This window comes from Lepus europaeus, chromosome 3, assembly GCF_033115175.1.
Source record: "Lepus europaeus isolate LE1 chromosome 3, mLepTim1.pri, whole genome shotgun sequence".
Classification (NCBI taxonomy): Eukaryota; Metazoa; Chordata; class Mammalia; order Lagomorpha; family Leporidae; genus Lepus; species Lepus europaeus.
Genome location: NC_084829.1, coordinates 31,620,353 through 31,647,980, shown reverse-complemented (window position 1 = coordinate 31,647,980; position 27,628 = coordinate 31,620,353). Strand labels below are relative to the sequence as shown.

Genomic DNA, 27,628 nt, shown 5'->3' with positions numbered 1-27,628 from the left:
GCGTCAGGGGCTGGGTCCTGGGGGGTGACAGGCTCAGGGAGGTCTCGGTGGCCCGTGGTGGGACTCAGTCCTGCCCCCGTGTGGGTCTGCCTCCCTCACGCTGGGTGAGTTCCTCTGCCTTCCAGGGCACTGTCCTGGCTTCCCTTCCTGCGTCACGCAGTCTCCCCTGACTGCCGGGTCTCGTGGGCTGCGTGAAGGTGGCTCTCTTTGCCAGCACTCAGCCTGTGGCCTCTTCCTCCAGGGCCCTGCCTGCAGCCTGCAGCCCAGCCAATGGCCACAGCCGTGGGCTCTGCACCGTTGCTCCCTGAGCACCAGGATTCTGTTTCAGCACTGATTCTGCTCCTTCAGCCTATTGTGTCGTAGCCGGCTCAGCGCTCCGTGTACCTGGGACTCAAGATTGGTTACTGCTCAGAGGCCCAGCAGTCTGTACCCCTGTAGGTGTCAGGTGACCTGGGTGCCTTGGGGAGGGAGCGTCCTCTCAGCAGGTGGCTCAGCAGGTGCACACCTGGGTGCAGCCAAGGCTCCCACCGCTCTGAGCTGCTCTCAGCCGCCTTCCTCTGGTGGATGCCCGTGAGGGGCGGGGGTTTTGCTCCATGGCTCAGACACTGCTCAGGGCATCCACGTCCTGCATCAGTGTCTGGGTTCCTTCCGGCTCCCTCACTCCCAACTCCAGCTCCTGACCGTGTGCACCCTGGGAGGCAGGAGGTAACGGCTCCATTGCTTGTCCACTTGCCACCCATGGGGGAGACCCCAATGAATTCTGGCTCCTGGTGCTGGCTTGGCTCAGCCCCCGCTCCTGTGGGCCTGTGGGGCATAAACCAGTGGATGGGAGATCTCTGTCCTTGACTCTGTATCTCTCTGTCTCCCTCAGCCTTTCAAATAAATGAATAAAGTATGCCTGTGATGGTGATACTGGTTGGGGGTTTTCACAACCTGTGCAGATAGTAACCACCTGGAGAAGTACAAAAAACAAACAACAACAACAAAAACAAACCAACAAAACCACAGGACCCAGGCCTTTGAGCTGAGATAGTATCGGGGCCTCGGTAGCTGTGTTACAATTCCACCTGACTTTGATGTTCACCAGATACCAGAACCACTGCTCTGGGCCCCTGCTCCCACCTTGCTGGTTATTGGAATCACGGGTACTGGGGAGATTACAAACTATGTTGGTACCTGATTCCCACGTTTTAAAAGATGTATGTATTCATTTGAACGGCAGAGATACAGAAGGAGGTAGAGAGATACAGAGAGATCTTTCATCTGCTGGTTACTCCCCATATGACCGCAATGGCCAGGCTGGGTGAGGCCAAGGGAGGAGCTTCATCTGGGTCTCCCTTGTGGGTACATGGGCACAAGCTGTCTTTTGCTGCTTCCCCAGGTGCATTAGCAGGGAACTGGATGGGAAGTGGAGCAGCCAGGACTTGAACTGGTGCCCGTATGGGATGCTGGCACTGCAGGCAGAGGTTTAACCTTCTATGCCACCCACAGTGCTGGCCCCTGCTCTCACTTCTGAGAATCAGATGTAATTGGTTAAGGTGTGGTCTGCTCCTGGGGCTGTTTCAGATCTCCCGAGCTATGGGAAGTGTGGGCAGGTTTGAGAAGCGCTGCTCCAGGCATAGGGGGACTGAGGCATTGGTGATGGCTCTGAGTGCTGGGCACATGGCATTCAATCTGAGAGGCGGTGGGAGGGCCCAGAGCAAGGAATTCAGGCCAATGGTGTCTTCCTCTCCCTGGAACATCATAAAGAGGTACAAGGGGAAGAGACCACAAAGCAATGCTCCTCCGTCCCTCTCTCCCAACACGATGCCCCTTTTAGCCAGGACCACCTGGGATCCAGGAAATAAGTTGTCCTGGGCAGTAGAGCAGTCCCCAGAGGACACAGAGCAGGGACAGCAGGGGAGGGGGCAGGGGTGCAGAGCGAGGACCCCTGCATACTGGCAGTCTCCATCGCCACTCCTAATTACACCAGATTCCCAGCCAAGAGAAATGTGAACCACAAGCTCTTTGCATTAACAAAAACTTGAAAGAAAGTTACTGGATAAAACTATACACTAAAGACATTTGCATTTATATGGGGGATTCAGAGCATTTGTGCCAATGGAGGTTAAGGAGAATAATGAATTTGCACGAACTTTTTGAACTCCCTTGTACATACCACAATTAGCACTGAGTCAGTGCAATTATGAAAGAGATCCCTGGAGGCCAGCGCCATAGCACAGTAGGTTAATCCTCTGCCTGCAGCACCAGAATCCCATGGGCGCCGGTTCTAGTCCTGGCTACTCCACTTCCAGTCCAGCTCTCTGCTGTGGCCTGGGAAAGCAGTAGAAAATGCTCAAAGTCCTTGTGCCTCTGCACCCATGTTCGGAGACCCGGAGGAAATCCTGGCTCCTGGTCTGGATTGGCGCAGCTCTGGCCTCAGCACTTCCGGTGGAGGCTTAACCCATTACACCACAACACCAGCTCCTAGAGTAGCATCAAAGGCCCACATAACATTCTAGTGAGTGCAGGTGTGCCTTGGGGCTGTCAGGACTAAGAGCTCAGCTCTCCTGGGCCTGTCTCCCACAGCAGGCAGAGGAGGCCCCTGTGTAGACCACACTCGGTGCCCAGGGGACCCACCCCAGCCCCAGGTGCCAAGGCAGACCTGAGACCTGTGATGAGCGCCAGCCCCTCCCTCAGGGGTCAGCAGGAATCCTGCACATCCTCTGAGGCCCCGCCCAGCCCAGGCTCCACCCTATCATCAGGGGGCAGGCACTGGGACCAAGCACGAACCTGTTCACCTCCTTCACCAGCACCCAGGACACAGGGACCTGCTCCTCCCCCCTCATCTCACAGCTTCACCCCTGCCTGAGCCCTCCTGTGCCCGTCCCTGCGTGTGTCAGTCACACCAGGTCCCCACACGTCCCGCCCGCTCCCCCAGGGGCTCTGCTCACCCTTTGCTGCCTCCTCTCCTGGCCCCTGCCCCAGTCCTGAAGTCTTCCCACTGCTCCCCAGCGATGCTCAGGCCCAGAGCCGCAAACCCTCAACCATGCAGGCAGGAGAGCCACTCCCCTCGCAGCTCTCACACACACCTGCAATCCCTGGGGCATGGCCCCGCCAAGGCCTCTCACGTGGGGTCCCAGGGACCTGCACCCCAGGCTGGAGGGGGGACACAGTGGCAGCGCCCCGTGTGGTCCTCAGACCTTGCAGACCCTCCTCCCTGGCACCCCCTAGTCTGTCTTCAGGGTGGAGCCGCGCCCCTCCCTGCAGCTCCTCCCCGTGGGCCCAGGCCCCTCCTCCTCTCTCCTCTCAGCTCCTGGTCCCCACCCCACCCCCCCACCCCCGCCCTCTGCAGCAGTGCTGTCCCCTTGACCCTTGGGATCTCCAAGAAACCCACGTGGCTGAACAACGGTCCCCAGGATGTCCCAGCCCAAATGCCGGGGACTGGACCAGGCTGCAGGACATGGCCGCAGAGACACTGGGGTGTGATGGGGTCTGGACAGGGAAATGGGGACCCTGTGCTGGGCTATGTGGGTGGCCTTGTCATGGCACAGGCACCGTGAATGCCATGGATGCCGACGCCTTCCCTGGGGGCGGCAGACAGACCCTGCTGAGGAGGAGGTGGAGGGGAGGGGGCTCCAGGGGAGGAGTGATGGGCTGTGGGGGCCCCGGGGACCTGGGAGGGGCTCCTGGAGCGCAGTCCCCATGGACACCCAGGCCTCAGCCCTCTGCGTGCAGGGACCTGAATCCGAGGGCGACTCGGGTGAGCGGGAAGTGGATGCTCCCAGAGCCTCCCGTGAGGAGCGCTGACCTTGGGGTCACCTCAGCCTGCTCACTGCCTAGACCCGGCCCTGTCCCAGTCTCAGTGTCCTGCTCCCGGCCCCTGACCCCGCCCTCCTTTCTCGTCCCCGCAGGGCGGCCTGAGCTCTGAGACCAAGGCCGCTGTCCCTGTGTCATGTGGGGGGGGGGGAGCAGCACAAACCCCACCCTGTGCAGGCCCTGAATCCCGGGTGTGGAGTCCTCCCCGCACTGCATCAAGCCCACAGTCCCTGAGCCCAGGCGATCCCGGGCCATGGATCCCACGGCTGCTCATCGCCCTCCTCAGGTGACAACCTCTCCTCCCACAGTCACTTAAAGTCTGTTCACTCATCTGTGTCTTCACCATGCAGAGAGATAGCCTGCTGTCCACTGCTGATTCACTCCCCGAATGCCTGTAATGGCTGGGACGGGGCTGGGGTGAAGCCAGGAGCCAGGAACTGAGCCCAGGTCCCCACGGGAAGGCAGGGACTCAGCCCCTCAGGCCATCACCTGCTGCCTCCCAGAGTCTGCAGGAGCAGTAACTGGAACTGGGGCCAGAGCCGGCTGGTACACAGAGGAAATCCTATCTGGGATCCGGGCCCTAAGGACGAGACCAAATGTCCGCCCAGCCCCTCCCCCACTCTGAACGCCCTGGTGAGTCGTTTCAGCGCCTCCCTCCCCTCTCACCTGCTTTGCCCACTTGCTGGACACAGCTCCTCAGCTGGGGAGTTCCCTCTGCCTGCTCTGTGCTGCCCCCGTGCGGCCAACAGAGCTGAGACCAACACCCCGCCACGCCCACTGTTCTCTTCTGACTTCCTTTTTTTAAAAAAATATTTATTTATTTATTTGAAAGTCAGAGTTACCCAGAGAGAAGGAGAGAAAGAAGGAGAAGAGAGAGAGAGAGAGAGAAAGGGAGAGGGAGAGAGAGGCCCTCCATCACCTGATTCACTCCCCAGTTGGTCCCAACTGCTGTAGCTATGCTGAACCCAAGCCCGGAGCCAGGAAGTTCCTCCAGGTCTCCCATGAGAGTGTAGGGGCCCAAGGAACTGGGCCGTCCTCTGCTGCGTTCCCAGGCCACAATAAGGGATAAGGAGCTGAATCGGAAGTGCAGCAGCGGGGTCTTGAATCAGCCCCCATGTGGAATGCTGGCACTGCATGCTGCAATTATACCCCCAAGACACAGTGCCAGCCCCTCCCCCAACTTCCTGTCCCAGCCCTCAGGGAGTCCACACACTTGCCCTCAGTCACCCTCTCCCAGGTAGGAAGTGTGTGGGGACCTGTTATGCAGTGACAGGAAGCTGGTGACACCCAGGCTCAGGGGTGCACCAGGTGCCCCAGCCTAAGCATCCTCTCCTCCAGCGAGATTTCGGGAACTGGGGTGAGCACTCACTGCATGGACAAAACCTTCCTGATGGCTTTTGGACTTGTCCTGTTAGGATTGTTACATGAAGCGTTTACATTGTAAACAATCAGGTGTCACTCTTTCAAAAACCCAGTTCAGCACCTCTTGTCAGCAGGTGTGACTCCAGATGCTGGGGTTACAGCTTTGCCCAAAACAGCCCTGAGTCCTGTGTGCTCATGGTCCTTACCTTCTAGAGGTTTTTTAAAGTTGATGGGGCCATTGGAGTGGGACATTTAAAGATTTATTTATTTATTTATTTGAAAGGCAGGGCTGGGGCAGGCACTGTGCATAGTCAGTTACACTGCACTTGGGTCCAGGCGTCCCTATCAGAGCTCCTGTGTGACCCCGACTGCTCTGCTGTCATCCAGCTCCCTCCAGCCAGGACACAGCAGCCATCCGGGAGGGGAACCAGTGGGTGGATTTCTCTTGGCCACCTTCCACTACTTTCCCAGGTACGTGAGCAGGAAGACCAGAACAGCCTGGACTCAGCAGCCCTGGGATACAAGGTCGGGGCTGAACTCACTGGCCACCACAAGCTCCCTCGGGAGTGCCTCACAGGCAGGAGTGAACAGCTGACTCCCAATAGCCAGGGGCTGCTGCCCTGGGAAGAATGGCCCCTGGGTGGGGGAGAGGGCGGTGCTAGTGCTCTCATGGCGACTGGGGGGGGGGCAAGGAGAGAAGGAGGTGAGGGGGAAGGGCTGAGAAGGAGATGAGGAAGAGGCAGAGGTCAGGATTCTGAATCAGCAGTGTGCTCAGCTCCAAGTGAGTTCCTTTATAGACTTGAATAGATGTTATCTGTAGAGCCTTGCAGGGATTCCTAGCACGTAGTATTTAAAAAAATTTTTTTTAAATTTATTTTGAAAGTCAGAGTTACAGCCAGACAGGATTGGGGGAATGGAGACGGCATCACTATTCCATCCACTGGTTCACTCCCCGAATGGTTGCAAAGGCTGGGGCTGGGCTAACCTAAGCTAAGGAGCCAGGAGCTTTTTCCAGGTCTCCCATAGTTGCAGGGGCCCAAGCGCTGGCCATCCTCTGCTGCTTTCCCAGGGGCATTAGCACAGAGCTGAGTGGGCAGTGGAGCAGCAGGGACTCAAACCAGTGCCCATATGGGAGGCCAGTGTCGCAGGAGGAGGCTTAACCTGCATTGACACAAAGCTGGCTTAGAAAAAAAATAGCTGGAAACACTTAGAATTTAATGCATCTGTGGGGCTGCCAAATATCTAATCGCCTCAGTATGTGAATCAGGTTAAAAACTAACACCAGTGCCACAATAAAATCTGTGCAAGGCTTGCATGAAACAATTCATACAATAGACAGCAGGTGGGCATTTAGCCTCACAGCAGAGACGCCCGCACCCCACAGCAGATGCCCAGGCTGAGTGGCTGCTGCTCCTGACTCCAGCCTCCTGCCCACGCAGACCCTGGGAGCAGTGACACAGGCTCAAGGGACTGGGCTCCTGCCCCCATCACTGCAGTCCTGGGCTGGATTTCATCTGCTCCTCTTCAGCCCAACCAGATGAGAGTCTCTCTCTCTCTCTCTCATAAATAACATTTAATACAATACAGAGGAGTGGGCACTGGGGCGGCAGTGAAGCTGTTGCATGCGATGCCTGAGACCTTGAGGTTGAGTGCAGGCGCCACTCCCAGTCCCAGTCCCTGCTGAGGAGCACCTGGGGACAGGGGTGGTTGCTCAAGTGCTTGGGTCTGTGCCGCCCACGGGGGGGACTTTGATTGAGTTCTGGGCTCCTGACTTCCATCTGAACCATCCTGGGCTGTTGCAGGCATGCGGGGAGGGAACCTGTCCATGGGAGATCTCTCTCTCTCTCTTTTTCTCTAGGTCTGTGTGAGCCCCCTTACCTGACAGCCTAGCACTGCATCAGAGCATCTGTCACCCACCTCCCTCCATGGCATCACACAGGCTCCGGGCTACTCACATTGTCACAGAGGAGGGGACACAGCACCCGTGACCCTCTCAGAGACCACAGTCACTCCGGACTTCTCACAGCTCATGGTTGAAACAGCTCCACGCTATCAGTGCTGTGGTTCACCTCTTCCTGTTCTTGATTTATCAGCTAAACTTCATCACAGGTGTGTGCAGGGCGGGGCTCAGGACTGCCCAGGGTCAGGCATCCCAGGGGTCCTGGACCACATCTGGTGGATGGGGAGGGACCTGGAGCTGAGCTGTGCCGCACTCCCACAGACAGGCTCAGGGCTGGGGGCTAAGGTTCCCTCACCAGGCACAGCCTAGTTTTCTGGGAAAGCAGACCTGGGGCTCTGGGGGCGTCACTGTTGGACACTTTTAGGTGTGGCGGGGCCACGGTGCGCTGTCACAGACCGGGGTCCTGATCACTCAGGTGGGGAAGTGTGTGCTGCAGACTGTGGCTGATAGCCCACAGGACCCGGCTCCGCGGGGACCTCTCTCTGGGGCTTTCACACACTGTGGCCCCTTCCCCCGGGGCTGAGGACCACACCACTGCCGCTCCTCCCGCCCTCCCCAGGCCCCTCACTCCCCCCACCAAGGTCCCTGGAGGTGAGTTTTCCTCTAGAAGAGTCAGGGGACAGGTAAGGGCAGGCACAGCTCAGGGACAGGGATCCGGGAAGGGAAGGGAGGGGCTGGGCCGGCCTGGGGCTCTCTGGGTTTCCTTAGACAGCAGCTGCCTGGCCTCCGGGAGCCGACATGACGCAGCGCAGCACCGGAGGGCAGGGGTCGGGGCAGAGTCCAGGTCCCGGCGTGGCGCTCAGGGTCTCGGTCCGAGGGCGGAGTCTGGGCGGGGAAGCCCAGCGGCGGGGAGTCCCCAGGTCCCTGAGTTTCACTGGCACTTCATCACCTGTGTCCATTCCTTTAGCCTGGACACTAGCGACAGGGGCCCAGGTTTCACTCCCATTGGGCACCCTGCTTCCATAGGAGCCAATCAGCGCCGCCGGATCCCGGCTAGCGCCAGGACTCAGATTCTCCTCAGACGCCGACAAGGATGTCCATGGCGCCTCGGACCCTCCTCCTGCTGCTCGCGGGGTCCCTGGCCCTGACCGAGACCCGGGCGAGTGAGTGCGGGGTCGGGAGGGAGACGGCGTCTGTGGGGCAGGAGCGTGGGGAGCGCGCGGCGGGGACACAGGACCCCGGGGAGCGGCGTCTCCTCAGCCCACCTCGGCCTCGCCGGTCCCGCCACCTCCCTCCCCACCTCCCCTCTCCTTCTCACGACCCGGCTCCCCTACTCCCCGCCCGGTCCCACCCACCTCAGACCCGGGCGTCCGGCTGCGGGAGGGGTCGGGCAGTTCTCAGCCGCTCTCGCCCCCAGGCTGGCACTCCCTGACTTATTTCTACACGTCCGTGTCCCGGCCCGGCCTGGGGGAGCCGCGCTTCGTCGCCGTGGGCTACGTGGACGACACACAGTTCGTGCGCTTCGACAGCGACGCCGCGAGCCCGAGGATGGAGCCGCGGGCGCCGTGGATGCGGCAGGTGGAGCCGGGGTACTGGGACCGGGAGACTCAGAAGTTAAAGGACACCACGCAGACCTACCGCGTGGGCCTGAACACCCTGCGCGGCTACTACAACCAGAGCGCGGCCGGTGAGTGACCCGGGCCCGATCGCAGCTCGCGACCCCTCCCCGCGTGGGGCCCAGACTGCGCGCCCCGCGGAGACCCCGGGCACGGGAGGAGCCCGCGTGACACTCACGGGTTTCGGTTTCGGTTTTGGCCGAAATCCCCGCGGGTGGGTGAGGGCGGGGGTGGAGCTCCGTGGCCGGGGCTGACCGCGGGGCGGGGCCAGGGTCTCACACCATCCAGCTGATGTATGGCTGCGAGGTCGGGGCGGACGGGCGCCTCCTCCGCGGGTACAGTCAGTTCGCCTACGACGGCGCTGACTACCTCGCCCTGAACGAGGACCTGCGCTCCTGGACCGCGGCGGACACGGCGGCGCAGATCTCCCAGCGCAAACTGGAGGCGGCGGGTGCGACTGAGCTCCACAGGGCCTACCTGGAGGGGGAGTGCGTGGAGTGCCTGCGCAGACACCTGGAGACGGGGAAGGAGACTCTGCAGCGCGCAGGTGCGTGGGGCTGGGAGGGGCCTCTCGCCATCCTCCCCTGGGGCAAGCGTGGGTAGGAGGGGAGGAAATGAGACCTTGACTTCCCACCTTCCGGGCAGAAGCGTCCTCCTTGATAAGGGGCCGACCTTCTCTCAGGGCAGTAGAGGAAACCGGGCTGAGGAAGGAGGGCCAGAACATTCCAGAAGTCCCCTCAGCGGTGCCCTGGACTCCGGCAGGGTTCTGTGATCAGGGGACCTCTCCCAGGCTTGTTCTTGGCCTCAGGCTGCTGCGTGGGGAGGTTTGACCCCAGGTGTTCCGAGTCTCTGCCTCCTCTCAGGTCAAGGCTGAAATCCTTTTCCTCACCGTAAGACACCTGGACACTCCTACCCTGGGCTGTCTCACCTGATTCTAGAACTTTCCAAAGAATCAGTCATCCCGATGCCTGTGTGCAGGCAGGGTCTGGGTTCTGCACCCCTCCCCCACCTCTGTCGCTCCATCCATTCTCAGGATGGTCCCCTGAGTGCTGCTCCTGTGTCCCATGAAGATCACAAAGTGCCTGAACTTTCCAAATCTTTCCCTCAGACCCGCCCAAAGCCCACGTGACCCACCACCCCGCCTCTGACCGCAAGGCCACCCTGAGGTGCTGGGCCCTGGGCTTCTACCCCGCGGAGATCTCACTGACCTGGCAGCGAGATGGGGAGGACCAGACCCAGGACACCGAGTTTGGGATGACCAGGCCTGGGGGCGACGGAAGCTTCCAGAAGTGGGAGGCTGTGGTGGTGCCTTCTGGAGAGGAGCAGAGATACACGTGCCGTGTGCAGCACGAGGGGCTGCCGGAGCCCCTCACCCTGAGATGGGGTGAGGAGAGCCGGAGGGGCGGGGCCTCTGTGGGGTGGGCAGAGCCCTTCTGGGGCCTTCAGCAGGGTCAGGGCTGAGCCCTGGGGTCAGAGCCCCTCACCTCCCCTTCTCTCCCAGAGCCTCCTGCTCAGCCCACCGCGCTCAGAGTGGGAATTGTTGCTGGAGTTCTTGGAGTTCTTCTGATCCTGGGAGCTGTGGTCGCTGTTGTGAGGAGGAGGAGGCACAGCTCAGGTAGGGGAGGGGAGGGCGGAGTCTGATTCTCCTGTCCCCTGGGGGACCTCCAGCCCTGTTCATGGGGGGAGGCCGGGCCCTGTGTGCTAACGCGGGCTCTCTGTAAAGCACAGGGAAGATAAGGACGAATGTTTCCTGGGCTGGTGCTGGTGATGGAGCTGAGTGCCAGCAGCCACAGAGCAGGGGGCGGCCCCAGCTGAGGACAGGGCTCCAGGGGCGGGGTCTCCTGTCCCACAGCCACAGTTCCGGAAGCTTCTGTAGGATGAGCCAGTGCTCTGGGCTTCCTCTAGGTGGGTGCTCAGGCCCTGCCTCCTCCCTGGCCTCTCACAAGGTGTTTTCTTCTTACAGATAGGAAAGGAGGGAGATAGGCTCCGGCTGTAGGTAAGTCCTGGGGTGTGTGGAGGGAGGGGTCACCGAGACGCTTGCCACAGTGAGAAGCCCATGGAGGCGCTGCCCGCCCACCCCATGTCCCTCCCTCAACCACGTCCCCTGCCCACCCCATGTCCCTCCCTCAGCCACGTCCCCTGTGAGCCTCACCCAGCCCTGATTTGTTCACCCCAGGTGGCCACAGGGACCAGGGTTCTGATGATTCTCACATGTCATGAAAGGTGAGACCTGCAGGCCTGATTGGGAGAGGGTGGGGCAGAGGGGACACTGTGGGTCTGGGGATTCCTTGAATGACGCTGTGTTGGTGGTGGCTGCTCATGTCCCCGTGTGCACTGCTCATCTGAACTTGTTATCTGGATTTTTCTACAGCGTGAGAAGCGGCCTGTGTGGGACTGAGCGATGCAGAGTTGTGCAGGCCCCGTCTTTGTCCTCAGAGCCCGGCTCACCTTGAGCGCGTGGGCAGCAGGCACAGTGTGAGGAGCGGGAGCCCAGCCCGCCCTGCCGGTGTGGGCGTCTCCGTCCTGTCTCAGGTCCCGTGCACTGTGCTGCAGCTCCTGCCCCATTCAGTCTGAGCAGTGATTTATTTTTCCAATTCTGTCATGAGGGGTTGGTGAGTTAATTACATGAGGAGATCCCTAAAATTTGTGAGAGGAAATAAATAGAAATAAATAGAAGCACCAGAACCTTCCAGAACCCATCTGCTTGCTGTGCTGAGTGTGCTGCAGGTGGGGCCGGGAGGGGCTGGGAGGCACTGAGTGAGGACAGTGCTGTGCCCCTGGGTGCTGAGTCCATCCGGGCATTGTGGTCGCTCCTTACCTGGGTCCCTGCCCCGTCCTCGTCTGCAGTGGAAGCTGTGCCCCCCGCCCCCCCCCCCCCCCCGCCTGTGCTCACAGGGACTCAGCCACGGCCCCAGGAGGTCCAGTCCCTGGGATCTGCCGCTGGAATGGCTTCCTGCATCCGGGCAGCCTGAGCTCCGGCTTGGGATGGAGCAATAGGAGAGTGCTCAGGGTAGGAGGTTAGTGCATGGGGAAGGTGGCCCAGATAGGGAGTGAGGGACAGGGAACGGGCCTCCTTACTGGGCAGGGGCAGTGTGGGCCCCGCTGAGACAGTGGCCTTGAAGACATTTGAGGAACTTGATGAGTCACCTGCAAAGCCATGGTGGCAAGTCCTTAGCAGGCAGGGAACCTCCAGTGAAAATGTCCTGGGGCAGGAGTATGTGTGTGTGTGTGTGTGTGCGCGCATGCGTGCGTGTATCTACTCTACAAGAACAAGGAGCAGAGGGATGTGAAGGCTGGGTCAGGGGCGTGGCTCTGCTGCTCCCTTACAGGACAGAGGGACTGCTGGGGGAGGGTGGGATGCAGAGGCCAGCAAGGCTGCAGGGAGGATGTCAGGGCACCCGGAAGGGCCCAGGCTGGGGACGCAGCTACCGCGCTGGGGCAGGGGTGGGAGGAGTGAGAGAGCAGCTTCTGGCTCCTTCTCAAGATGGACTCACGGCACCGCCTCGTGGACGGCACCAAGGGCTGAGAGAGGGCGGTCAAGGAGGCCTGGCAGCAGGAGGAGGGGGTTTCTCTGGGGGGAGGGGGTGACAGTGGGCAGGGCATCTGGGGAGGGGGTGGCCCAGGTATCCATGCAGGCGCCCTGGGAGCCCAGGTGTCTGCTGGGAGTGCGGCTGACACTATGGGGCCGGCAGCTGGGCCACAGGATGGAGTTAGGAGAAACGTCTGGGCTGAGAAGTAGACGGGGAGGGGCACTGTGTGCATGGGGTTTGCAGCCCTGAGCCAAGATGCAGTCACTGAGGGAGGGGGTGGCTGGAGGAGAAAGGGCCCAGTCCCAGCCCTTGCCCCTCAGCATTGGTGACAGGAGCGAGCTCACAGCAGAGCCGGCCGCGGGTCTGGGGCCACGTCCTGCACTGGGGGCCGGGACTTGCTGGGCAGGAGCCCCGGAGACACCATGAGGATTCAGACAGTCTGGGGTGAGCAGATCTGTGTGTGTCCCAGGGTGTCCTGCTGCTGTGGTCCCCAGGCCACACTTTCAGCAAAACCTGGACCGGGACCCCCAGGCCCCGCCTGGGCCTCCCCTTCAGGATTAGTAACTGAGCAGTTCCTGAGCAGGGCCCACACTGGGAGGCGGAGCCTCTGGCAGGGGCTGAGTGTAGCTGTCCCCGCCCACAGTGCTCTTCCTGATTCCCCGAGTTTCCGATGTACAGTTGGTGCACACACGACTCTGAGCCTCTCTCCAGTTGTGACTGCGCCCCTCTCCTGGGCTGCGGATGTGCTGGGTGGTCCGCTCTCACCCTGCTGGGCAGTGGGAGTGAGTCAGTTCCCAGTCAGCCCCAGGCTCCGAGGAGGCCTCGCCCCCAGCAGGGCTCCTTGCTGGCATGGTGATGGTGGGGGGGCAGTGCATTCTGTCAACTCCCAGTGCTTTTGCAGACGAGCCCGCACCCTAAGTCAAAGGCATTGGATTTTCTTTCCTTAAAAAAGGTTTCTATATTTATTTGAGAGGCAGAATTACAGACAAAGAAGTCTTCCATCCTCTGGTTCACTCCCCAGTTGGCCATGACAGCAAGAATTAATCCGAAGCCTGAAGCCAGAAGCTACTATCAGGTCTCCCACATGGGTGCAGGGCCCAAGGACTCTGGCCAAGGTCTGCTGCTTTCCTTGTGCATTAGCAGGGAGCTGGATCAGAAGTAGAGCAGCCAGGACTCGATCCATTACCCACATGGGACACCAGCACTGCAGGCAGTGGCTTAATCTGCAATGCCACAACGTTGGCCTCACAAATAATCATTTTAAAAGAAACATACTACTGGGGCCAGTGCTGTGGCACAGCGGATTAACACCCTGGCCTGAAGCATTGGCATCCCATATGAGCGCCGGTTCAAGACCCGGTGGCTCCATTTCCAATACAGCTCTCTGCTATGGCCTAGGAAAGCAGTAGAGGATGGCCCAAGTGCTTGGGCCCCTGCACATGCGTGGGAGACCCGGAAGAAGCTCTGGCTCCTGGCTTCGGATTGGTGCAGCTCCAGCCATTGTGGCTAATTGGGGGTGAACCATCAGATGGAAGATCTCTCTATTCGCGTGCGCTCTCTCTCTCTCTCTGTAACTCTGATTTTCAAACAAATAAATAAATCTTTAAAAAAACATACTACTAAGTTATAATAACCAGGACAGAATGGTACTGGCATGAGACACAGACACATAGACACAGAAAATAATAGGAAGCCCAGAAAAAAATCTTTATTTTACAGCAACTGACTTTGCACAAAGATACCAAAACACACTCTGAAGAAAGGACAATTCTCCAACATGGTGCGGGGAAAACTGGGTACTCACATGGCGAGTGGCCTTATGAAAAGTAGGTGGAAGACCTTAAGAATTAAAACTAGAGTCTTTCTGAATCATTAAAACAGAACCACGGCACGACCAGCCATCCCAGTACGGGCACACAGCTGCGGGAGGGAGGTCCGGAGAGAAGGAGACGTCTGCACCCCGTGTTCGCTGCAGCCCTGGTCACCATAACGAACACGGAATCAGCCCAGGGCCCACGGTGGAGGAGACAGAGCAGGGGGTGTGTCCACAGCGGGGCACTGCTGAGCCAGTTAAGAGGACGAATCCTGGGGTTTGCAAGGAGGAGGATGAACCTGGGGCTCAAGGTGTCACTGAATAAGCCCGGAACAGAGACAAATCCCCCTGAGCTCGCTCACTGTGGCGTCTGAAAAGCTGAGGTCCTGGACGTGGAGAATAGAACAGGGGCTCCCCCAGCTGGGGGGGGGTGGGCAGAGACTTTAGGTTTGATTGCGCTGTGGCTGAGGAGGCCCCCGAGGGAACAGAGACCTAGCGTCTGTCACAGGCTGAGAGCAGTTGGTGAATGTTCTCTACACAGAGAGACACTGGGGATTCAGGTGACCCGTTTGCTAATGACTTTGATTTGTTCCTTCCACATGTATCCATGTACTGAGAGTCCGCACTGGACCCTATAATATGTACAACCACTGTGTGTCAATCAAACAAAGTCAGGGCAGCTGTTGGCAGCAGCGGCTGTCACCCTGGTTACACCTGCACCCCCAGTGCTGTGCCTGTTGGGGTGCTGGCTTCTTGCCATCAGTCCAAGTCCTCCTGGTGCGCACCCTTGGAGGCATGGAGGATGGGCCAAGCATTGGGCCACCCACACAGGAGACCCAGGTTGAGGTTTGGACTCTTGGCTTTGGCCTGGTCCAGCCCTGGGTATTGCATCTGGGGAGTGAGTCAGCAAATAGATCTCTCTCCATTCATCTATCACTGTCTCTTTTTCTTGCTGTGTGTGTCTGCCTTTCAAATAAAAAATGCAAGCTATTAATTGAAGATAAAAAATTTTAAATGAAGCAACTATTAATCCAAGGGAGACAGTGGTCAGTATTAAATTGTTCTGCGCTTTGTAATCGAATAAAATCTACAGTGACCGAGGAGCACTTAGAACAAACGAACTTCTCAGTCGGCAGGGAGCGCGGTGTCATTTACTCAGCCACTGCCAGCCCCAGCCCCGCTGCCGGCCCTCAGGCAGCCCCGGGGAGGCGGCAGAGCTCCTGCTGCCAGGGAGGCCACATGGACTCTGCTCCCGGGGACTGGGGTTGAGTGTCAGGTGATGGCTCTGGCGGGGACTGAGCAGCCGCTGTCCTGTCTCACTCCCAGGGCTGGAGTCCTCTCCATGACCGTGTGTGTACAAGCACTGAGACACCAGCGGTAGTCACAGCTGCCGGGGCAAAGGAGAACACACAGGGCAGGCGGCAGAGACGGCAAAGCCTGGGAGGAGTGGGTGGAGGATGAGGGCTGGAAGAACTCCCACAGGCACCGAGCAGTCCAGGCACCCACACGCCCGCCCAGGGGTGCATGAGTGCTCCAAAGCCCCTGGAGAGCCTGGAGCCTTGACCTCTGGCTGTCTCCAGGCTCTTTCTGTTGGGAAAATCCCATCCCCGTCCACAGTGCCCATCAGAATGAGGAGGACAAGGTTGGAGGGTAAAGGAGAGACAGTTCACTCTACAGGCAGAGGAGGGGGCTGGCAGCCTTCGGGGTCCTCTCAGGGAGGAGGCTCTGGGCTATGAAGGGCACAGTGAGGCTGGGCTGCTGAGCCGCGCTGAGCTGGTTGAGGTCTGGCAGCAGCACCTCTCTGGTGTCACCGCAGGTCCTGGAAACCCTGCCCCATGGCAGGAGGAGGACACAGCAGGACGTCCTGAGACGTCCTGACACCTCGCAGCTGCAAACCTCACGTGGCTGAGACCTGAGAGAGGCAGAGGACTGTGTGGGAGAGGAAACCTTTCCCAGGGCAGCGTCTGCACAGCGGGTTCAGCTCCTGGCTGTGGTGCCGCCTCCCAGAGCAGAGGGCGGGTTCACAGTCTGCCTGCTCGGCTTCCAGTCCAGCCCCCGGCTAATGTGCCTGGGAAAGCAGCAGAAGATGCCCAAGTGGGAGGGCCATGTTTTCCCCGTGGGAGAGCCAGATGGAGTACTGGGCTCCTGTGTCAGTTTGCACCAGTCCAGCTTATAGTTATTTGGGCAAATGAACAGTGATAGAAGACCCTGTTCTGTCTTTTGTCTCTCTCTGTCACTCTACTTTTCTAACAAAATAATTTTTAAAAATTCTATCCAAATGATATTTTTAAGAGTGGGCTTTTTAAGAGGTATTTGAATGACCAGTGTGGAGTCCTCTCAGTAGGATCAGGGCCCTTATAAGGGGTCAAGGCTGGGGGTGGGTTTTCCTTTCTCCCCCTTCCATCTGCACGTGCGGACCAAGCATTGCTCCTCCCCAGAGGTTGCAACATTCCAGGTCCTTCTGGGAATCAGAGTCCCCAAACCTGCCAGTGCCTTGATATGGGACCTCCCGGCCCCAGAACTGGGAGCCAAGAAATTCCTGTTCCTGCAGCGCCTGTCACAGCAGCCCAGATGTGCTAGGACAGCCCTCCCCCACCAGGAACCAGGAGTCAGGGGGACTGAGATGAGGGTGGGTTGTTGACCCTCCCTGCCCACTGGAACTGAAACCATGTCGTCAGGTGCCCATGCTGCTCCCCCTGTGTCTTGGGTTCCTTAACCCTTCACTGACTCAGCCCCATCCTCCCAGCGCCCCTCCCTCACCCAGAGTGCACTGAGCCCTGCTCTTCATAACCTGTATCCCAAAGCCCTGCCCCTGTCCCTGTCCCCCGCAGCTCACCCTGCCCTGTCCTCCCTAGGGCTCCCACAGCCTCAGCCCAGAACCACGGCCCAGGCACCCCAGCATCAGTGCCGGCCCTTTCTGTCTGCTGAGACCATGCACCTCCAGATGCTGGGGCAGGAGGTTTGCTCCTCTTGGGTACAGCGTGGAGACAGAGCCCTCCTCTGCCCTGACCTCACACTCTGCCCTCCACTCCCCCCAGATTCACTTGTCAGACACAGACCAAATAGGAACATTTAAAAACCAGTAGATGGATGAAATTTCTCTCTGTCGTCCCACTCTCTGTAATTCTACCTCCCAAATACATAAATAAAATTAAAGTCTTTTTAAAAAGATTCACTTATTTATTTGAACAGCAGAGCTACAGAAGAGAGAAACAGAGGTAGGTCTTCCATCCGATGATTCTCTCCCCAAATGGCTGCAATGGCCAGCACTAGGCTGATCCAGAACCTGGAGCCAGGAGCTTCTTCCGGGTCTCCCAGGTGGGCGCAGTGGCCCAATACTTGGGCCATCTGGGCAGCTTTCCCAGGGGCATAGCAGGGAGCCGGCTCCCAGGTGGAGCAGCTGGGACTGAGAGCAGCTCTCATATCAGATGCAGGCATTGCAGGGGCATCTTAACCTGCTAATCCTCAACACCGGTCCCATATTTCCTCACTTGCCAATTTAATGTTTCTAATCAACAGGTGAAAACCAGTGCTGAGCGTCGCTGACCCCGCCCCCGCCCCCCGAGGCGCAGCTCTGTGGCCAGAGGCGGTGAAGGCTCTGAGCAGGAGCTCCCTGTGCAGGTCCTCCGGGACCCAGGGGCGAGCGCGGGACTCCAGGTGAGAGCCGCAGGCTCCTGGGGACAGCACTTTCACTCAACACGCAGAGGTCAGGCTCCCGAGGGACGCGTGGCTGTGCGCACGCGGATCCCACGCGGTCCTGCGGGACCGTGAGGACGGCGCAGGCTGGGACTTCCTGGGAAGGCGCGGAGTGGGACGCCGGCTAGCTGACTGGCTCGGAAGCCATCGGGGTTTGCCTCCTCCTGTGATCAGCGCCGTGCCCTCCCCATGAAGGCGACCAAGGCCCCGGCCGTCAATCCACAGCCCCTTTGCCGCGGGGGAGACGCCACAGCTCCTGGGCCAGGCCTCCCGGGGGGCCGGGCCTCTCGCAGTTTCTGCTCGCTGCGGGACTGGCAGCCTTCAGGCCTGGCTGCATTTCCGTGTCCGGAGCAACCACAGTGGCTCCCAGAGCGGCATCTGCATCTGCGGGTCCAGCGCCCCGCGGGGTTCTGTAGTCCCGTTTCCCACGCCGGGCTGCCCTTCCCTCCGCTCCCCGTGGCTGTCCCGGGGCCGCAGGGAGACGAGGACTCTCCCGGGGGACACAGGACGGAGCCACCTCTCATCAAGTCCGTCTTCTCGGCAGCATCTGTGCGGCTCCTCCTGGCCCCGATCTCCCCCGCCAGGTGCCCGCAGAGGGGCGGTGTGGCCGCTCACCCACACTCCCGGCCCTGCTGCGCGGTCCCCAACCCCGGGGCGGGCCTGGCTTTCAGGCGCGAGAGCCCTGGGCAAAGCCATCAACCCTCTTCCTCGGGAGCGGGGCCCACTCGCCTGGCGAGGGGACGCACAGTCCCCGGACTCATCGCCTCGCCGCTCTCTGGCTGCAGGACCGATGTCTCCACAGACAAGCGGGCATCCTCGTCCCCGGGAACACTGAGCAGACCCAGTTCACAGCTGAGTCGGCCAGGCCCGCGCCAGGGCTTCGTCCCTGCCCGGGTCCGCCCAGCCCACCCTGCCTCCTCCTCCACCTCTCCCGAGGCACCTGGGCAGACCCGTGCGCCTGGGTCTTCATGTAAATAAGAATATAAGTGAAAACTTTTACAACGAACGACAAGTAGTATAGTTTATTATTCCCAGTCATTTGTTGTATTTTAATGACAGACGCATCTTAAATCCAAATTTGATTATTTTTACTACCAGAATTAACAGATATTTGAAAGAGACAATATAAGAAGGCTAGATGGGTACAAATATTTGTAAATTCTTGCTTGCTCTCCTTTTCCATTTTATCTGAGAGAGAGAGAGTCTTCCATTTCCTGGTTCACTCCTGAAATGCCCCCCCAAACAGCCAGTGCTGGGCAGGGCAAAGGTAGTAGCCGGGAACTCCATGGCGTCGCCCACGCGGGTGGCAAGGACCGGGTCATTGAGTCATCGCCTGCCAACTCCCAGGATGCCCAACTAGCGGGGAGCTGGGTTGGAAGCCGCGTCGTCCGCGCTGGCACCGGGGTGCCCTGTGTGGGACCCGCGTGTCTCGAGTGGCTTCCAGCCCGTGAGCTACAAACCCCACCCGACCCTGGCTCTGACCGCGGGACAAGAATACAGATGTGATGTGACTGGGCCATGGCTGTGGGGTTGTGACCCCGGGCGTCACAAGGGTGCTGCTCTCCCTCCTGCCTGTTCCGTGCGTGATGCAGATTTTGTTTTAACTCCAATGTGATGCGGGCCAGCCGCACCTGTCGAACAGAACCTGAAGGAGGGAGTGGGAATGAAAAGAGGGACAAGGGCGCAGAGAATGGAGCCAAGACAAAAGTCTGATCAAGGCTCACTTTATTGGAGAAGGAAGCAGCTTATATAATACAAGGCAAGGATTGTAACAGTCGAGGGCAAGCAGGTGTCATCTCACAACATAGTTCAAAGGAATAATTTCACAGGAATCAGTATCAATTTGAGAAAGGGAGTTACAGCGAGGTCTCACAGCTAGCAGACGTGCTTATCAAGGTACAAGAAAGAGAGCACTGAAGCCAGATGGCCAGGCGCTAACCATATCAGTGAGCTGTACAAATGGACTTTTCTAGTGACTCCTCCTTACAGGAACACAGTTGAAGGTTAGTCTAAACAAAGGCCTACACAGGGAACCCAGCACAGTGGCTCCCAACATCTCCCCCTTCTTTGTATATAGCAAAATGAGGTTACATGTCATCAGTGCTATACTGCTGCATTTTTGTGAGCAGTGCTGTTTTTATTTTATAATGAAGCCAACGATGGTGCCTGTCTTAGGTCGTGGGTTCCACCTGCACATTCTTACCCGTCATGAGAATCCATCGTCATCGATGAATTCCTGTCTTAGGTTGATATGTGCGGCAACCCATCTTACCCGTCATTGACTACCCACCGTCTTATCTTTTGGGGGATTTCCAAGGCCTAGTTAGAAGATACACGAAACACCTGCCGACAAGATAGGCAGTAAGGAGGCTTATGAGAAGGCTTATGATGAAGATTACAATCCCCACAAACAGTTTTTTAAGCCAGGAGAAATTTGGCAGCCAAGATGTAAACCAATTGAATAAACTTTCGGACCCTTTGTCTTGAGTAAAATGAGAAGCAAGTTCTGTGAGTTTTTGGATTTTACTAGCAATACTATGAAAGTTATCAGTAAGATTAAAACAACACATATTTTTAACTTGATTGCATTTTTTGTGATGTAATAAGAGAAGATAATCGATGGCTGCACGATTATCTAGAATACCTTGCTGTAATACTTGTTGCTTTTTGTTTATTAAGATAGGGCAGTTGAAGAATGATTAATTTTTTTTAAAGCCAGTCAAATTTAGCAGTGGGGGGTTGTATACCAACTTTAGTGACACTAATGTTAATAAGTTCTGATAACCCACTACCATCGGACTAGCCTGACATTAGGCGAGAGATGAAACATATAGCCAAATATCAATTATTTTTGATTACAAAAGAGGTTTGGTACAAAGTTTCAAATGATGAATGTCAGTCCATACAGACTGTAGCGAGGTTAGCACAAATTGCAGAACACACGGAAAACATCCCATACAAAGTAGGAAAAGCAGTAGCGGTCCAGCCAGCATTAATAACCAATGAATCCATTGAAATCCTCCAAATGTTAGGGGGTTAGTAATAAACATATGTTGCATTTTACTTTTAAGTTTATCAGTGACAGACTCTATGTGGCATATTGTTAGTAATGTTAAAACAACATCCCCCTGGTACAGATTTACAACTTATATGATCTTTTAATAGCAAATAATCGATAGCTACTCAGTTTAAGAGTACTCCTGAACGAACTTAATCCAATTCTTCAGCTATATTGGATAGCGCAATAGCAGTAAGATTGATGGTTTTGGTCACCAAACATGCGAGCCTTCGAAGTCCATGGTTATTTCCATAAGCCAATCCAGGAACTCCCACTAGCTATATAGCCATGGTAAAGGCAGGTCTCCAATTAAGATGACATCATCATCACAGTTCTCAGGTAATGAGTGTTGCTGTCGTGTCTTTGGAAATACAGATGTTAGCATCGAGGCCACACGGCCCAATGAGCAGTTGCAAAAATCATCAGGGGCTAAGGAAGTCAAAGCAAATTGGTTGCATAAAAATACCCATCCCTTAGGAGCCGTGTCCCATACCAGTACCGGATCAGGTCCATTTGAGTGATTGGTGATAGGATCCCTGCATTTCACCATTGTTCTTTTCGCAGCTGTTTGTGGATGCCAGTGTTGATCAGCTGCAAAACGACCATCTTTATCCAATGTGAAAAAATTTAAAGTGAATAAAGCATGTGAGAGCCATTTGTTACAAGGCAGAAACCCCAAACTCCCCCTTTTTTATTTTATTAAAATATTGCTTTAAAGTATTATGTGTACATTTAACAGTGCCTTGACCCTGAGGATTATAAGGAATGTCAGTAACATGAGATATAAAAAAAGTTACACAAAAAGTTTTAAAAGAGGCGGAAATATAAGCAGGTCCATTATCCATTTTAATTTGTTTTTTGGAGTTCCTAGGGAAGCAAAAGCTTGTAAGCAGTGGGCAATAACATGTCTTGTAGCTTCACCTGTATGTAAGGGAGCAAAAATAAATTTAGAACAAGTATCAATAGACACATGTATATATTTTTGTTTACCAAATTCCAGGAAATGGGTGATATCCATCTGCCACAGTTGATTGGGAAACAGACCACGAGGGTTAATGCCATAATGAGGTACTGGTAACAGGATGGAGCAAGTAGAACAAGATTTTACAATTTGTCGAGCCTGTTCTCGAGTAATTTTGTGTTTCAAACGCAGTGTATGAGCATTTAAATGATGTAAAGTATGATCTTTTGTAGCTGTCGCAATAGAATATATGCGCAAAAGCAGCATCCGCTAAACGATTACCTTCTACTAAAGGCCCAGGGAGGTTAGAATGTGCTCGGATATGACCTATAAAAAAAGGGCAGGTACGTTGTCGAATGATAGTGCATATGCGAGAAAACAAAGGAGAAGCAGCAGAGGACTCAGGAAAAAATGAACAAGTTTCTAGTTGAGGTACTGATAAGAACACATATTTGCTATCGGTGTATATGTTAACTGCTACATTCAAGGTAGACTGTAATGCAAACGCAACAGCAGCTAAGTCCACTAGCTGTGGAGAAGAAAAAGGGGTGTTAGTAACTGTACGGTGACCGTCACGAATTACAGAAGCTTGACCAGTGTTGGAACTGTCGGTAAATATCAAGGCAGCTTTTTCTAAAGGCTGAAAGCTGGTATTTTGCGGGAACACACAGGGATGTTGTCGTAAAAACTGCAATACTTTGCCGCGGACCGGCTCTCGCGGAGTCACCAGACCCGAGGGAGAACGAGGGGCGAAAGCACAGGAGGAACAGAAATCGGCGAGGGGAATGACAGACAGACACACACACTTTTGAGTATGCTGTTGCTGCAGTTGTCTGCCTGCAGTTTATTGGCGGGAAAACCAGAGTTTATATAGGGAAGCTTACATTGCTGAAGACAAAAGAAATTCCAAGATTACAAAAACTTGTTAAGGCTAATGGGGTTACATGATTAACTTTACAAGGGACATAGGGAGACATTGTGGTGATGATTCGCAGTCCTACTTTTAAGAAAAGGTAAAGGTCAGGTTACTAGTTAACCTCTCATTAGGAGAACCTGGGACAGGGGAGTTATCAGATGGTGGTGCTTGTTAGCCCAAGTCCCATATATCACCTATGTAAGATTGAATGTAGCTTTCTCATCCCCATGCTGCTTAAACCTGATAACCCAGAACCTAAATCACACCTCAGCTCTCTAAAGCTAACACCTCAGCTCCCTTTGTTTTATCTTGTCTAGGGTGTGCTGTTTCTTGTCAGTGTTTAATGCCTCCTCGTAAATTGCCCTAATGACTGGTGGGCCAAAGTCTAAAGTGCTTTTTGTTGATTTTTGTGAAATGCTTATTGGCACTACTTGACTCCTTTGTTTCTAATCATGGTGCACTTGTCCTAACGCACTACGTGGCATAACTACTAAATACAAAATCACTATTAATGTTGAGACACATTGCTTTATTAACCAGCAGTAATTAGGCCTTCCACTTCTTGTTACGTGTGTGAGCCGAGAGTCTTTACAACCCTGGGCTACACAGAAGCCGCTCGAGGCCACACCCCACAGGGTTCTCGCCTCGTCCCTGCAGCTGTAAACCCCTGACGCAACAAAAGTTTGCTACGCAGGCGTTACAACAGCTGTGGGTCCAGCAATACTTTATCTGCTGGATAATTATTATGAACTTGTCCTGAAAAAGAAGCTAATGCAAGAGGCCAATCTTCGGTGAAAGACAGAAGCCACATAAGCTGTTTGTTAGTATATGGCTGACATATGCATGTCGGCTCTATTCCAAATATTTTTCTACATTCTAATCTCCCTTTAGCTATAATCTCAGCTATTGCGTTATAATATGGTACAACATTCTTTTTAGGAGTAGCTTGTAAATATATCCAAAGTAAAGGAGCCTCTTGCCACAACAAAGCGGTGGGTAAATAGTCTGTAACCAAAATAATAAGAATTAAAGGCTGATGATAGTCAATATAAGAAACAAAACTCTGAGATAAGGCTTGTTGTACTTTTTCTAAAGCCAGCCGTGCTGCGGGAGTAAGCACTCGTTGGGAGGTGGGGGAACTATCTCCCTTTAGAATATCAAATAAAGGTTTAAGGTCTCCTGTTGTGAGGCGGAGATGAGGACGAAGCCAATTAATATCTCCTAGAAGTTTTTGAAAATCATTTAAAGTCCGTAAAGAATCCAATCGCAAAGTGACTTTCTGTGGAACTATTTTTCGTGGGTATAATTGGAAGCCTAGATATTGATAAGGATATTGAAGTTGCATTTTCTCAGGGACTATGATAAGACCAAAACCAGATAACTGCTCTTTTATTACCATTAGACATTGCACCACCAAAAATTTCTAGGGTCCAGTTATTAAAATATCATTCATATATTGTATAATATATAAATTGCTATATTTTTTGCGAATTTTTTGAAGAGCAGCATCAACGAATTGTTGGCACAAAGTAGGGCTATTAGCCATCCCTTGGGGCAGAACTCTCCATTGATATCTTTTCATGGGCTCTTTAAAATTTACCGATGGAACACTGAAAGCAAATCGGGGACAATCTTCTGGATGTAAAGGTATTGTATAAAAACAATCTTTTAAATCTATTATTGCAATATAAGAGTCTTTTGGAATTGCAGTAGGCAACGGTAGACCCGGTTGTAAAAACCCCCATAACTTCCATAGTAGCATTAACTGCCCTAAGGTCCTGAAGCAACCGCCATCTCCCAGATTTCTTTTTGATAACAAAAATAGGACTATTCCAAGGAGAATTAGAAGGAACTATATGTCCTGCTGTTAATTGTTCTTCCACCAATATCTGTGCAGCATTTATCTTTTCCTGCGGTAAAGGCCACTGATCCACCCACACGGGAGCATCTGATTTCTTAACAGGCCAAATTGGATTATTCCTTTTAGTGATTATGGGAATCATCATTCCAGCATTAATATAATTTTTTACTGTTTTAGATATTTTCTCATGTCCACCTGGAATTCTATATTGTTTACACTGAATAACCTTAGTTGGCCCTGGCAGCGGTACAGGGGCTTGATATAATTTTCCTACCACTACCTAGCGGTTTGATTCCAAAGGGCAGCATTTTCTGTTTCCCAATTTACATTTATCCTGTACTGCTCTTTAAATTGTTTGCACATGCATCAGTATGCAGATAACAAAATCCATCCTCACCTTCCCAAAGCCTATAGTTCATCCCCCTTTTCTACTGGCACTGATTGATTGCAAAACCTCAATAACTTGTGGAGGCTGCGCACTCCGTAACTTGCCATCCCAATTCTCACTCAATCCTGAGCAGAGAGCCCATTCCTTTGCCAAAGAGGCCAACTGAGGGTCTTTCCAGCCAGGAACATCACAGGTTACACATGCAACTTCAGTTTTCTTTTTAAAGAAAGGCATTGCTTTGTATACTTGCAGATCCTGCCAACTACTCCAATTTGTGACAGCAAATTATTTTTCAGCTGTCCGCTGTGCACAGACTTAGTTACTTTTAGTTTAATCTGCAAGAATATACGCTGCAAGCCTTGTAGTGCACACTAAAATTATTTAGAGGAAAGATGGTAAAGGAGCATAGATTAATAGAATGTTGCAATAAACACGGCTCCATTGCTTTAATGATACTATAGCAAGACGGTCCTCTGATCCCTGTAGGGAGGGCCCGAGGCTGGCCCCACTTCCAGTTTTCCGAACTCTGTTTTTTAATGAATTACCTTCTTTATCAGTTTTGGAGTAACATTCATTGGCCCAATGCCTTCCCCTATAGCACCGGGGGAAAATCCCAGGAGGAGCCTTATTTTGATTTTTGACTTTTGGACAATTTTTTGTACATATTTTTGCTGTCCACATTTATAGCAGCCTCATTTCTTGGGCATAGCCCTCCTTGATTATTTTTATAATGACATACCATGTAGAGCGGCAGGTCCTGAATGTCCTGTTTTTAAGTGAATTCATTTTGCTAATCTCTCATCAAAGGAACTGTCACAGAACACCTCAGCCACAATAGCCAATCGATTTATGTTCACATTGTACTTATGTTTTGTAGAATTTACAGTACTGTGGTCATCACTAGGCAATCTTCACACAGCACCGGAAAAGGATCCATACTGAGAATTAAACATCATTAGTAATCATCACGGGCACGTTTAACGTTCAGCTTGACTGCATGTTCCCCCGGGATGAAACAGCAGCAGCAGAGGCTTGCTCCGGCTCCCTCTTAAAGCCCCCAAGGACAAGGGTGGCTCATTGCTGAGATTTTAGGCAAGCAGTGCGTCCGGTCCCGGATCTTGGCCAGAGAGCCGAGACATGAAGCATGCCCACCTGTTTATTAGAAACATTCCTTTATCCCCCTCCTCGGGAACTGGCCAGGCTCCCAAGGAGCAGGAGAAGGTCATCTGGCAGCAAAGTTACTTGTCTACCAGAGCCGAACCTAGATACAAGCCTCTCCATCCCAAAAATCTGTCCTTACATTTGGCTCTAGGGTTGCATTGAGAGGTAGACATAATTAACACATCATAAGAATACAATACAAATTTTTCATACAAGCATACATCCAGCAATCAAACACAATAATATTCAATGTGTTTTAAGGATAAATTGAAACATATCTAAGGGAATTAGCCTCTTATTATCTGTAATTGTTGCATTTTTGCAAGTTTGTGTAATCTTAACTATTTGTGGCATATTTTGATTTACATTATTTTATAAAGCAAACCAAGCATAATCTGTCCAAGCATTCCTATCAATAATAGGGGTAGAGTTAGCACATAATACAAAAACAGAATGGGTAGTCCGGACACTTTGCCACCACAATTCCTCATTTCACATAGTAATATTAACTTTATAACAGATAACATTCACTTCAAATGAAATATTCAAATGCAGGGTGGGGGGTGTCCAGTGTACACTGATCTATATTTTTTACTTCCAGTGTTTCTTATCCACAACACCCTCTTCAACAAACCAAGGACTAATTTTTTCAACAGCACTGATAAATTACTCTATGGGTTTGCTTCTTTAACCCTATTCTCTACATCTGCAATAAAGTTTTTCCAGCCTTTGTCACGGCTTGCTTTGTTTCTTTAAATGCGCATTTAAATCTTTTCCGAGCAAATCCCAGTGTTGCTCATCCACGACTCCTTCTTCTGCGAACCAAGGACTGACTATTCCTATAGCATTAATGAACTGTTCTATGGCTCACCTTTTTTAACCCTATTCCCTGCGTCTGTAATGGAGTCTTTCTAGCCTTTATCACGGCCTGCTTACCTTGTGCTTGTCCCATAATTGCCCCTTTCACACCTATCCGGAGGCAAGCTGTATTGGGTCCTTACCGTCTTCCTCTCATTATTGTGTTGTCGCTGCAGCCTTTCTGGCGGGGTTCCTCACTTCTGTCCCTCGTATTCAGGTCCCTGTTCGGGCGCCACCTGATGCGGGCCAGCCGCACCTGTCGAACAGAACCTGAAGGAGGGAGTGGGAATGAAAAGAGGGACAAGGGCGCAGAGAATGGAGCCAAGACAAAAGTCTGATCAAGGCTCACTTTATTGGAGAAGGAAGCAGCTTATATAATACAAGGCAAGGATTGTAACAGTCGAGGGCAAGCAGGTGTCATCTCACAACATAGTTCAAAGGAATAATTTCACAGGAATCAGTATCAATTTGAGAAAGGGAGTTACAGCGAGGTCTCACAGCTAGCAGACGTGCTTATCAAGGTACAAGAAAGAGAGCACTGAAGCCAGATGGCCAGGCACTAACCATATCAGTGAGCTGTACAAATGGACTTTTCTAGTGACTCCTCCTTACAGGAACACAGTTGAAGGTTAGTCTAAACAAAGGCCTACACAGGGAACCCAGCACAGTGGCTCCCAACACCAATGCAGCTGCCCTGCCACAGAGCGGGG

At 54.0% G+C, this 27,628-nt stretch overlaps 1 protein-coding gene and 1 pseudogene across 2 annotated transcripts in view; one reads left to right on the top strand and one right to left on the bottom strand.

Moving 5' to 3' along the window:
* LOC133755761 (RLA class I histocompatibility antigen, alpha chain 11/11-like) overlaps positions 1–27,628 on the bottom strand; it is a 160,587-nt gene that overhangs the window by 10,004 nt on the left and 122,955 nt on the right. The gene's annotated exons all lie outside the window — the stretch shown is intronic.
* Positions 7,998–11,361, top strand: LOC133755762 (RLA class I histocompatibility antigen, alpha chain 11/11-like; annotated as a pseudogene).